The 14,139-nt window shown below is 51.2% G+C and overlaps 1 protein-coding gene across 3 annotated transcripts in view; it reads right to left on the bottom strand.

Moving 5' to 3' along the window:
* Positions 1-14,139, bottom strand: part of LOC144891389 (uncharacterized) — a 79,853-nt gene that overhangs the window by 64,094 nt on the left and 1,620 nt on the right. The window lies entirely within an intron of this gene.

Below are 14,139 nucleotides of genomic sequence, written 5' to 3'. Positions count from 1 at the left end.
TTTACCTCCACCATGGATTTACCGAAAGCCGAAACAGTTTGTTGTGGCACTGAGCGAGGCTGGCAATGGCGGGTCACCACGTGGCACGGGCACGAAAAGCGCTTCATGCAAGATAATATAACCTATCTTATGCAACCTTCACATACACGGATTATTCTTACGAGTCCTTACGGATCGCCAACTCGTAGTCAATCGCAAAGCATCCGTAAATAACTCGCTGGTATCCGTAGATAACTCGTCACAACTCGCAACAACTTTTGACATGTCAAAAATCATCTTCCGTTATTTACGGATGCTTGCGATTGACTACGAGTTGGCGATCCGTAAGGACTCGTAAGAATAATCCGTGTATGTGAAGGCACCCTTAGAGAATCGTGATGAGATGATCTAAAAACAACTTTTTTAAAATAACAATTTAATATTACAAACTTTCAGCATTGAACTATTGTTTTTACCTGTTCATCTACAATAAGAAGTCCACATCAATCATTTAAGTTGAACTGCCACCATTTATGAAGCAGGTACAACTCGTTCAGTATCTTTGTGAGGCGTTGCTGAGTTACCCACTCAATGCCAATGAGTCCATATCAGTGATTACATTTCGAGTAGTCCACACAGCAACAAAAGTTGCTGTGTCTGAGCATGCCAAGCTCACCTGTATGCCTCTTATCATGCACGACGTCATTGCTTTTCGTGATGGCATCGTTCGGCAATAATGTGAAGGTGATGGTGCGACAGAAACGTGATGACATTTGAGGGATGGACCAGAGTTTCATGAATGCGTCCTCAACAAACTTACCCAGGAAAACGCGGCATCAGTTGGAGAAAGAATCAGACTTTTAAGTGGAGCGATGAGATGTGGTTGCCGCACCATCGGAAAGGAAACATTTCTACTCGGAATTGCTCAGAACTTCTGAATCTGTAAGATTTCTGAGTTATATTACCAGACGCCCGGTGTTCAATCTGCAGCTGCATGACATCTTTGACGTTCAAGATTCCAGAACAGCAGGATGGAGCAATTTCACAGGAAGTTCTGCTATGGCGTCTGCTAATATAAAATCCTATTGACAAACTTGAAAAGGCAAAAGCTGCAACGCTACAGCGGGGAACCAATTACCAGGAAAGGTCGCTCGATTACGCAAAGAAAAACGATGTTATACCAGACAACGTTCAGTGGAACACACTTGTGGTTAACGAGGTTATTGATACCGTTACACCGCGCACGCGAAGCGAAAAGCGCGCAGAGTTCAGGGATTGGTTCATGTCCGTCCATAAGTCCGTCCGTCTGTCTGTAAACGTGAGTTTATGATCGAGGAACAACTTGATTTCAATTGAATGTTATATCTTGCCCACTAATCAGAAAACGAACCTGTAGTTTAGCAGTACTTTGGCTCAGAAATTGTCCCCATCGCACATGCGGAGAGAGGCGTAGGATTTTTTGTACTCTGTCTAGCAGACAAACTAAATTGAAATTCATTCCAAACAGGAAACTTACTGTTTTAGGAATGTCATAAAGGATACAAACAACAGGCACAAATAACTAATGAAACGTGTTAGATAAGGTGGTGTAATTGACTGTGTCAACGGCGGTAAATTCTGGAATTAATTTATTATACGACTTTTACAATATTCCTTTTATTTAAATTGAATTATTTGCTTGATCACTGGAGAACACAAATCACCTTCTTATCATTTTCAAAAACCTCCAGTTTAGCAGTACTTGGACATGTTATAAAAGGTGGTGTATGAGGGTGGTGTAAGGGTGTTATGTAAGGGTGTTGTGTAAGGGTGTTGTGTAAAGGTCGCAGGGGCGGATCCAGGGGGGTGCAGGGGGTGCGCCCCCCCCTTCGATCCAGGATGAGGGTGCAGGCGGTGCGAATCTGCTGAACTGTTGGACCAGGGAAGAACACAAGGAACTGTAGAAACTTCCAAGAACGCACGAAATGCCGTTTCTGACGGTCAATTTTTTAAAATTTCCTGGGGGAGGACCCCCCCGACCCCCCCCCCCCCCCTTTATCCCTCCCCCCCCCCCCCAGCACTACAATTGTATGCACCCTCCCATCTTTAAATTCCTGGATCTGCCCCTGAGGTGGTGTGTAAAGATGGTGTGTAAAGGTGTTGTGTAAAGGTGGTGTGTACCAGCGGTGTGTAAGGGTGGTGTATATGGTGGTGTGTAACGATGGTGTGTAAGGGTGGTATATAACAGTGGTGTATAATGGTGGTGTAAAAGTGTGTTGTAAAAGGGTGGTGTATAACAGTGGTGTATAAGGGTGGTGTAAAAGTGCAGTGTAAAAGTGTGGTGTATAACGGTGGTGTGTAAGGGTGGTGTAAATGTGTGCTGTATAACGGTGGTGTAAAAGTGTGGTATAAAAGGGTGGTGTATAACAATGGTCTATAACAGTGGTGTATAATGGGTGGTGTAAAAGGGTGGTGTAAAATGGAGGTGTATAAGGGTGGTGCAAAAGGGTGGTGTATAACGGTGGTGTAAAAGTGTGGTGTATAATGGTGGTGTATAAGGGTGGTGTATAATGGTGGTGTAAAAGGGTGGTGTAAACGTGTGGTGTATAAGGGTGGTGCAAAAGGGTGGTGTATGATGGTGGTGTATAAGGGTGATGTATAAGACTGCTTCAATAGCGATAATCTTCCGGATTTTTAAAACAATTTTTAAAATTATTATTTTATTTAAATTGATGTATATACCTGAGCACTGTGTGGGTATCCTGTTCTATGAACTCTCTAGTTATCCTCGCCAGAGGAGAGGTATTGCAGTTGAGTCCGTATGTTACTTAGCATAAATTTTTTTTAAAAATTGCAAGAATGTTGATCACTTCGGTTTGTGTGTTTGTTTGTGTGTGTGTGTTTGTATGTGACATGTGTGTGTTAGATGTAGCGTATGTGACAAGGACGAGATGATTTGATTTTGGTGAAGATCCGGGTTCGGATCCGGCTACTAGAATTTTAAAAGTGATTCTTCACCATTGGGAGATTGAGACAAAAACGATACATACATAGCAGGATATCTGAAAAAGTTGTGGACGGATTTGGACGAAACTTGATGGAGAGTTTGGGTGTCTGACAAGGACGATTCGATTCGATTTTGGTGAAGATCTGAATATGGATTCGCATATGAGAATTGTTTAATTTTTCAAGTGATTCTTCACCATTGGGAGATTGAGACAAAAACGATACATAGCAGGATATCTCAAAAAGGTATGGATGGATTTGGACGAAACTTGGTGGACCGGTGGGTGTGTGACAAGGAAGAATCGATTCAATTTTTGGTGAAGATCCGGATCCAGATCCAGCTAGTATAATTTTTAAAGTGATTCTTCACCATCGAGTGATATGGCCAACCAGGCGGAGGTATGCTCTCGACTGAGTGCCGTTCTCGTTTGTTACTTGCCGGAATAGATTCCGGCAAGTATGTTGGTTGGTTGGTTTGTCCGTCTGTTTGTGCGCAGTACTATGTCTACATCGTTGCACATAGCATCGCCATACTTTACACGCATATTTGCCTTGCCCTGGAATAGACTGTGCCCAATTTTTAACTCTCTAGGCCCAAGGCCTCCCTTATGATGTTGTGGCAGACACGATGGCTCGCTGGCGCGGTGACATCATTCCGTGCACCAAGAGGGTGTCGGCCACGCCCGAGGGGTAGGTGTGGCCTCGGGATATACACGGGGCGCGCATCCCCGAGCACCTCAGTGCTATAGTTGAGCTTTGGAATAAAGACTCTTTTTGGTTACCCGCGTTGTTGCTTATCTTCTTGGCAAACAAGTCGTGCGCATAGCACCGCACCTCACTGGTGACCTCGACGCTGGTTCAGCCGCCGCTGACCAACAGAACGTGCCAATGTCAAACAACGCGGTCGCGGTGAAGCTCCCTGAGTTTTGGGAAGCTCAGGCCGAGGTATGGTTCGTGCAGGCCGAGGCACAGTTCCAACTTCGAGGCGTAACGGCGGATGAGACGCGTTATTACCACGTCATCGCCACCCTCGGGCCCGGCACAGCCGCCCGAGTCGTGTCCGTCCTGCGGAACCCACCGGCCGACCACAGGTACGAGGCGCTCAAGCGTCTCCTCATTGCCACGTTTGGCCTCACGGAGTGCGAATGGGCGGACCGCCTCCTGGACCTTCCCGAACTCGGCGACACACGACCATCGGTGCAGATGGACTACATGCTGTCGTTGCTGGGTGACAAAGCCCTGGATTTTTTTATTCCGGGCGCTCTTTCTACGCCAGCTACCGGCACAGGTACGCCTCACATTGGCTGGTTCCAAAATAAAGGAACCCCGCGCTCTGGCCGTCGAGGCCGACAAGTTTTTCGCGGCTTGTGACATGCGGGCGAGAGTCGGTGCGGCCGTCGCGGATCCCGAGGCTGATGCTGCTGCACACCTCGTGGATCCCGAGGCTGATCCCGATGCACACCGCATGGCCGCCGCCACGCCCCGCCTACCCACCACCGCGAAAACCGCGGCCTCCGCCTCCGCCGCAAACCTGGTGCCGTTTCCACGCCAGGTTTGGCCACAAGGCTAGGAATTGTTGCCCGCCGTGCTCGTTTGGCAAGTCGGGAAACTACCAAGCCGGCGCTCGGTAGCGGCCCTGAGCGTCGGCCATTCCGGCAGCCTCCTTTTTGTCATGGACACCTTGTCCGGGCGTCGCTTTCTCTGCGACACAGGCGCATATGTGAGAGTTATCCCCGCCTCCACGTCCGACAAGCGAACCGCGGGCCGGGGCCCCGCGTTGCTTGCAGCCAACGGTACACCCATACGCACATTCGGGAAGCGCTGCCTCTCCCTGCGGTTCGGAGGGCAATGCTTTCAATGGACGTTCGTAACCGCCAGCATGCCCATGGCATTGCTCGGTGCGGACCTCCTATGTGCAAATGGGTTGTTGGTGGACGTGAAGAACAGACGCCTCATCCAGTCTGAAACGTTCAGCTCGCTTGCTTGCACGCTGAGCAGTTCGTTGGGCAGCTCCCTGAGCGGCTCACCGAGCGGCTCGCCAAGCGGCTTGCTGAGCGGTTTGGTCCTGGCGAGGTTGGTCTGTACGCTTCCGGCAGCGGACAAGTTCACCCGCCTCCTCGCCAGCTTCCCGGCCCTCACGTGGCCCACCTTCTCGACGGTGGCCGTCAAGCATGGGGTGGAACATCACATCCCCACCGTCGGGCCACCGGTCTATGCCCGGGCACGCCGCCTCGAGCCGACGAAGCTCGCGGTGGCAAAGGCGGAGTTCGCTACGCTGGAGCGGCTGGGCATTGTACGGTGCTCCAAGAGTGCTTGGGCGTCACCAATGCACATCGTGCCGAAGCCCGGCAGGGGATGGCGGCCGTGCGGAGACTACCGCCGCCTCAACGATGCCACCACCCCCGACCGCTACCCGGTCCCTCACATTCAGGACTTTTCCGCCCGGTTGGCGAAAATGTCCTTCTTTTCTAAGGTGGACCTCATCCGCGGATACCACCAGGTCCCTGTCAGGCCGGAGGACATACCGAAGACGGCCGTCATTACACCATTCGGCCTCTTCGAGTTTCTTCGGATGCCCTTCGGGTTGAGGAATGCGGCTCAGGCGTTCCAACGGTTGATGGACACCGTCTTGCGCGACTTGGATTGCGTTTACGTCTACCTGGATGACATCCTCGTCGCCAGCGCGTCCCGCAAAGAGCACCTCCGCCACCTCCGCACGCTCTTCGAATGCCTGGGCCAGCATGGCCTGATCGTAAACCCCGCCAAGTGCCGGTTCGGCGTCGCTGAAATCGACGTTTTGGGGCACCGCGTCACCAGGCACGGGGCCACCCCCTTACCGGCAAAGGTGGAGGCGGTCAAGGGGTTTCCGTGCCCCCGCACGATCAGGGGGCTCCAGGAGTTCCTGGGCATGGTAAACCTTTACCACCGTTTCCTGCCCCGCGTCGCCCAGCTCCTGCGCCCCCTGCACGAGGCCCTCCGGGGGAAGCCGGGCAAAGGTGACGTTGTTTGGACCGAGCAGATGGATGCGGCGTTCGCGGGTGCGAAGCTCGCCTTGGCTAACGCCACCATGCTCGCGCACCCGGCGCTCGATGCACCGATCGCCCTCACCACCGACGCGTCGGACTACGCGGTGGGCGGGGTGCATGAGCAGTGGGTGCATGGTGCTTGGCAGCCGCTGGCGTTTTTTAGCCGGCAGCTTCGCCCGCACGAACGCGGGTACAGCACCTTCGACCGAGAGGTGCTCGGGCTCCACCTGGCGGTCCGGCACTTCTGCCATCTGCTCGAGGGCCGTTCGTTCACGGCCTTCGTTGACCACAAGCCCCTGGTCTTCGCGATGGCCAAGGTCGCCGAGCCATGGTCGGCCCGGCAGCAGCGTCACCTCTCGGCCGTGTCCGAGTACACGACGGACATCCGGCACGTCGCGGGAAAGGACAACCCGGTGGCGGATTGCATTTCCCGGTCCGTCCCCCACGCGGTCCACCTTGGGATCGACTATGCCCGGATGGCGGCGGACCAGACCGCCGACCCCGACGTCCAGGCCTTGCGGACCGCCGTCACGGGCCTCCGCATCACCGAGGTGCCGTTCGACGGCGCGGGCACGGCCCTCTTGTGCGACGTCTCCCTCGGGCGGCCTCGCCCCATCGTGCCCGCGGGCTGGCAGCGCCGGGTTTTTGACGCCATCCACGGCCTGTCCCACCCGGGCACGAAGGCCTCCCAGAGGTTGGTCACCGACAAGTTCGTCTGGCATGGCCTCTGGAAGGCCGTCCGCGATTGGACCAGGACGTGCCTCGCGTGCCAGCGCGCGAAGGTGCACCGCCACACCCAGGCCCCGTTGGCCCCGTTCACGGTGCCCGAACGTCGGTTCGACCACGTTCACGTGGACTTGGTGGGACCTCTGCCCCCCTCGCGGGGTTTCACCCACGTCCTCACAATGGTGGACCACACCACCTGGTGGCCGGAGGTCGTGCCTTTGGCGGCGACGACAGCGGCGGACGTCGCGCAGGCGTTCATCGCCACCTGGGTTGCCCGGTTCGGCGCCCCCTCGGACATCTCGTCCGACCGCGGCCCCCAGTTCACCTCGGAGCTCTGGGGGGTGGTCGCGCGGGGGCTCGGCGGCCAGTTGCACTGCACCACGGCCTACCACCCCCTGGCCAATGGCCTGTGCGAGCGCTTCCACTGCTCCTTGAAGGCCGTGCTCCGGGCCACCCTCCGCGACGGCGGCTGGGTCGACAGGCTCCCCTGGGTCCTGCTGGGCCTCCGGACGGTGCCCAAGGACGACCTGCGCGCATCCGCGGCAGAGTTGGTCTTCGGACAACCGCTGCGGGTGCCGGGCGAGTTCCTCCCCGACTCCACGGCACCATGGTCCGCGGCGCAGCAGTGCTTCGCGCACTGCAGGAGACCGCCCGGAGGTTCGCCCCGGTGCCGACGGCGCACCACGGGTGCCCGACAACGCACGTCGGCCCGGAGCTTCTCATGGCGGAGTACGTGTTCGTCCGCCACGACGCCCACCGGACACCGCTGCGGACCCCGTACGACGGACCCTTCCGCGTGCTGGAGACCGGGGCGAAACACTTCACCCTCGACATCGGCGGTACTCCTGACCGCGTTTCCGTGGACCGCCTCAAGCCGGCCCACCTCGACGTGGACCACCCCCCGCCAGTGGCTCGGCCTCCGCGGCGGGGCCGCCCCCCGGCGGGCAGACCTCCGGCACCGCCCGGCCCCGCCGGCACGCCCCCCCCCCCCCCCGGTCCTGCACCCATCCCAGGTGCCGCCGGAGGCATCCCAGATGACATCCCGGCATCCCAGATGCCACCAGCCGCCAGAGGGCGCTTCGGCCGGGTCATCCATTTGCCCCGCAAACTGACCCTTCAGGTGCGCGGGAATTCTGGGGGGGCGTGTGTGGCGGACACGATGGCTCGCTGGCGTGGTGACATCATTCCGCGCACCAAGAGGGTGTCGGCCACGCCCGAGGGGTAGGCGTGGCCTCGGGATATACACGGGGCGCGCAGCCCCGAGCACCTCAGTGCTATAGTTGAGCTTTGGAATAAAGACTCCTTTTGGTTACCTGCGTTGTTGCTTATCTTCTTGGCAAACAAGTCGTGCGCATAGCACCGCACCTCAATGTCATAAATCGACAAGTACAAAACTTCATCCAATCAAGATGCAATTTCTTGAGCGCCATGTCGGCATAAACTGGTGGAGAAAAAAAAATGATGATGACGTCATCGTTCACGTAGTTCCGACGCCATATTGGAAAAACTGAAAAACTTTGCACCTCCATATCTCCGAAAGTGCTGAATAGAAAAAAAATTAGACATGGCTCATTGTAAAGAACTCTCCATGGGGAATAAAATATGTTAATGATGATGTCATAGGTGCCTCCATTATGATGTCATAATTCGACAAGTACAAAACTTCATCCGATCAAGATGAAATTTCTTGACCATAATCTCGGAATGAATTAGTTTAGAAAACAAATAATGATGACGTCATCGGTCACGTGGTTTGGCCGCCATCTTGGGAAAACCGAAAAACTTTGCACCTCTATATGTCCGAACGTGCTGACTAAAAAATTGAGACATGGCTCATTGTAAAGAACTCTCCATGGGGGGGGGGGGAAAGTACATTCCGGCAAGTCTTCAGTCTCTGACAGATTTTTCATTTGTGTGTTTGTCAGTCCGCTCACTTATACTTGCGGAGAGGTCCCAATTTTAAACCGATCTTCACAAAGCGGCAGAGTTCGTGGTCTGACAAAATCCTATATATTTTTGAGGTCAAAAGGTAAAAAAGTCAACCACTTTTTTCAAATTTCTAAAATCCGCAATTTCCATCTGATTGACTTGAAATTTGAATAGGATTTACATATCGGCTAAGTGAATTCAACCATCAAGTGTTTTTGACATCAGCATAGGCCAAAAGGTCAACATAGGCCAAAGGTCAACAACAATATCGAATTTTTAAAATCCTCAATTTTCATCTGATTGACTTGGAATTTGAATGGGATTTTCATATCAACGAACTGAATTCAACCACGAACTATTTTTGTGATCAACATAGGCCAAAAGGTCAACATAGGCCACAGGTCAACCACTTTTTTCCAATTTCTAAAATCCTCAACTTTCATCCGATTGACTTGAAATCTGAATATGATTTGCATATCAGCTTAGTGAAACCAAGCACCAACTGTTTTTGAAGTCAACATAGGCCAAAAGGTCAAAACAGGCCAAATTTCCAAAATTGTCAATTTTCATCCGGTTAATTAAACTGTGAAGGCGATTTGCATATCAGGTCACTGAATTCAACCACTAATTATTTTTGAGGTCAAAAGGATGCTCTACTGAGTGCCATTCTACTTTGTTCTGTTTTGTCAAGTGTCGTTCTATGAGTGATTTTTCATTTGTGTGTTTGTCAGTCCGCTCACTTATACTTGCCTACAGGTCACAATTTTAAACTGATCTTCACGAACTTCACCAAATGGTAGAGTGAGTCCTATATATTTTGAGGTCAAAAGGTCAAAAGGTCAACATAGGCCAAATGTCAACCACTTTTTTTCGAATTTATAAAATCCTCAATTTTCATCCGATTGACTTGAAATTTGAATAGGATTTACATATCGCGAGATCTTGGAGACGGTGGTCAGGGGTTTTCGACGGTCCACACGGTCTCCACGTTTTTCAAAGTTAAGTCTGTTCACAATTGTATTTTGTCGAAACTGTATTTATCGTTCGGTGTGTGAACTTATAGTGTTCCCCTTGGAAGTTTCTTGGTGTTTATCTTTCATATATTAATCGCTTGTTTGCCGCGTCGCGAGCAAGGCCTTGCAGCCTCAGGCTTCCCCCGTCGAAGGTTGTTCATTCCTTCGCTGTTTTGCTCGCTTTTTTGATTTCCCCTTCTCCACCAAGCTTCACCAAACATCTACTATTTGTCTAACGTTGTAACCCCCACACCCCCCCCCCCCAAAAAAAAAAAAAAACAACCAAAAAAACTTTTATTTCCCTTTCTCCTCGTGTGCTTTTGCCTCTGCCCACGTGCGCTGTCTCGCCCCGCCCCCATTTTCCCCTTGCCTTCCACCTTTTGCCCTGTTCAAGTGACTCGTGGTCGTCGCTCTAGGCTTCCTCTCCCCATTGGTATTTTTGTGAATATACGATTGTTCTTCACAGTTCTGTTTAAATATGTTTCAACTATCCCCTTCATTGTTTTATTCAGTGGTTTATTACAACACGCTGTTTTTCTTCTTATTTAAAAGGCTCCTTTCAATTTCCTCTTCATCTCATTCCATTTCAAAAAAATATTCAATCTCTTATGATTCCAAATCACTCCATGCTCTAAATTCTCATTCATTCCATCCCTCCTCCATCGTTCTTAAACGAATCGCTAACTTGAAAATCACAACAAACCCAATTTGTTATATATGTGCATCTTTCATTAATCATCCACTTTCTAAACTCCCACCTTGCCCCTCCCCTTCAAATCTCCCCCCCAACCATCCCTCCCAAATTCTCCCTCCTCCCACCTCCTTCTCAAAGCTGCCTCCTCCCCACTTCCTCTCCCTCCTATGTCATACCCCCACCTCCCCCAACCTTCTACTTTCCTCTGCCCCCCCTCAAACAAACTCTCACTGTGCCTCATTCCATCACCATCAAACCTTTCGTCCTCCTCATCCTTCCCTTTCTTGTAACTCCTCTGTAATCTCTGACACACTATCAACTGCTCTTCCTACATCCCCCTCTCACCCTTCATCTGACCCTACCCCTCCCCTCCCCTGTCCTGCACCCGATGCTCCCCATCTCTCCTCACTAACGGTATGGACCTCAAACATCCGGGGCCTTCGCTCAAACCTGATTGATCTCTCCATTCAGGTTGCTTCTGAAAATCCAGACTTGATCTGCTTAACAGAAACTTTCCTCCTTCAAGATGTCTCTGATTCCTTAATATCTCTTCCTGGTTACTCCCTCCTCCGGTACGATAGACCTGATCCTCGTCCTGGTGGTGGGGTGGCTATCTTTATCAAAAACTCTCTTCCTCACTCTCCCTGCACTGCCCTCTCTCCACCCCACACACAGGAGTACCTCTGGCTACGGCTTCCTCTCCGCTCCCACCTTTTGTTCATATGTGTTCTGTACCGTCCTCCAAACAGTGATGACTCCATTTACATTTCTCTGTCGGACAACATGGACCAACTTCTATCAACTCATCCAAACTCTCTCTTCCTCATATGTGGTGACTTCAACTGTCATCATGCCAGCTGGCTGGGTGTGGGTTCATCTCTCACCAGCCATGGCACCTCAGCAAAGGACTTCTGCGACTCATTGGGACTGACACAATCTGTCAATTTCCCAACCCGGATCTCAGTCAATGGAGTATCTTCTCTTCTGGACTTGGTTATGACTAACTTCCCTGCAAATGTCTGCTGCTCTTCTTCTGCTCCAATCGGTTCTTCTGATCATGTGCTTGTTAAAGTGGACATCTCACTGGCCATTCTCAGAGAGCCTCCTCAGCGCCGACGAGTCTGGCATTTCACTCAGGCCGACTGGCACGGTCTGCAAGCAGCCATCAATCAACTGGACTGGTCTCCCATCTCTAATGCCTCTGACATCAATTCTTCCTGGGAATTCTTCCAAAGCAAACTGCTCTCTCTCATGCACAGATTTATCCCATCTCGTCTTCAGTTGTCTTACCCTTCCTCCCGTCCATGGTACACTGAATCTTGTGGTGAGGCAGTTGCCCTGAAACAACTTGCCTTTGCCTCTTGGAAGGCAAATCCAACTGAAGGCAATCTCAGTTCCTTCCACCAAGCTCGAAACAAGTGTGTTTCTACCCTCAGGAGTGCCAGGAAGCACTATCTCTCCACACTCAAGTTTGAACTCTCAAACCTGTCTCCTTCCTCCAAATCCTGGTGGCGTCTGGTCAAATCCGTTTCTGGTGTTTGTTCCCCCTCCATCCCCTCCCTTACCTCAAATGGCTACACAGTTGACACCGCACGTGACAAAGCCGAATGCCTCAACTCTGTGTTTGCCTCAAAATCTTGTGTCCCAAACCCATCTCTCTCTGTTCCCACCTTTCCCAGTCGAACCCAACTGCTCCTGGACTCTGTGTCCTTCTCTCCTGACAAGGTGGAGAAGTTTTTATCAAACCTCGACTCTGATTCTGCAACTGGCCCAGATGGCATCAGCCCTCGGGTCCTAAAATCCTGCTCTGCCGCTCTATCTCACCCTCTCTCTGTTCTTTTCACCCTCTCTTTTGCTCAAGGTCATCTGCCAGCATCTTGGAAATCAGCAAACATTACCGCTTTACACAAAAAAGGTGCAAAAACAGATCCTTGCAACTACAGACCAATCAGCCTGCTCCCAATTATCAGCAAAGTCATGGAATCCATCATTGCTTCAGATATCAAATCCTTCCTCTTCTCCAATGGCTTGATCTCTGATCATCAATTTGGATTCAGACCAGGTCATTCTACTCTGGACATGTTGCTTCTGCTGTCTCAACAATGGATGGAGGTCCTCAATGCCAAACAGGAAATCAGAGCTGTCTCACTTGACATATCACGTGCCTTCGATACAGTCTGGCACCCAGCTCTGCTCACCAAACTCACCTCCTATGGTATTCAGGGAAATCTCCACTCATGGCTTGCGGATTTCCTCTCTGGTCGTAGGCAACATGTGGCCCTGAATGGATTTCTCTCATCTTCCCTTCCTGTTCTGGCTGGAGTTCCCCAAGGCAGTGTTCTGGGCCCTGTGCTATTTCTGGTCTTCATCAATGACCTCTCCGACTCTCTGGAAAATCCTCTCTATCTCTTTGCTGATGACTCCACTATCTGCCGCTCCATTCCTCATCCCTCAGATCGGCAGTCTGCAGCCTCCTCACTCTCTGCAGACCTGGACAAAATCACAGACTGGTCAAACAAGTGGAACATGTCTTTCAATCCTGACAAATCTCACACTCTTACAATGTCTCTCCGAAAGGACCGACTGGACAACCCTCCCATCTACTTTCTCAACAATCCTCTCCAAGAAGTTCTGTCGCTCAAGCTTTTGGGTCTCACTATCTGCCATGATCTTTCTTGGGAAAACCACATTTCCAAGCTGGCCTCCAAAGCCAGTCGCCGACTGGGCATCCTCCGTCGTGCGAAGTCCTTCCTTGGCACACCTGAGCTCCTCACCACATACAAGGCTTTCATCCGCAGCTCAATGGAATACTGTTCCCCCCTCTGGGCTGGTGCTCCTGCCTCACACCTTGCTCGGCTTCACGCTGTTGAGGCCAAAGCTTTCAGAATCATTGGAATCTCCTGCGATGTAGTCAACTCCGAGGGCCTTTCACTCACTCACCGCAGGCAGGTTGGTGGTCTTTCTGTCTTCTACCGACTCCTCTCTGGCCTTGCTCCCCCAGCTCTCTCTGTGCTCTGTCCCCCAAATATTCCTTCAGGTCGCACAAGATCTGCCTGCAACCCTCTTATGGTTAAACTGCCAAAGTCTAGGCTCTCTGCTCACCTTCACTCTTTCATTCCCCTTTTCTCCCGCCTCTGGAACAAACTCCCCCACTCCATTCAATCCCACTCCTCCCTCCAGGTCTTTAAAACAGCTGTTCACCACCATCTCTTATCTTCCCCCATCGAAAACCTTTATCTTTTCTACCCCCGGTAATTCACCCCAGAGTCCTTGCAGCGTTCATATGTTTTATTCCTCTCCCACTTCCCCCCAAGTCCTCCCGATGTCCCTGCTCTCAAATGTTGTGTTTGTGTCCTTCCCCCTCTCTCCCCATCTTGTCTGCCGCTCCCCTTGTTTTTTTTGTGTTTTGTGTGTCGGTTTGTCTTTTTTGTGATTATTGTTAGCTCTTTCACGAGCCTCGATCTTGTATACAAAAAAAAAAAAAAAAAAAAAAAATATATATATATATCAGCTAACTGAATTAAACCACCTATTTATTGCTCTACTGAGTGCCATTCTGCTTTGTTCTCGTTTGCCAAGTGTCGCTCTATGAGTGATTTTTCATTTGTCAGTTTGTTTGTCCGCAAAGAATAAAGATGATTTTCTCTGCAACCGTTGGGCCGATTGACAGTAAATTTTCACTATAGGTGCAACTTTTAAGGATAATTATGACGTAATAGGTCACGTGGTACCGGTGCCATCTTGGAAAATCAGAAAAACTTTGCACTTCTATATCTCCGAAAGCGCT

Source organism: Myxine glutinosa, chromosome 3 (assembly GCF_964187855.1).
Source record: "Myxine glutinosa chromosome 3, kmMyxGlut1.1, whole genome shotgun sequence".
Lineage (NCBI taxonomy): Eukaryota > Metazoa > Chordata > Myxini > Myxiniformes > Myxinidae > Myxine > Myxine glutinosa.
Note: the sequence above shows the minus strand (reverse complement) of the source record. Positions and strands in the feature narration are given on the sequence as shown.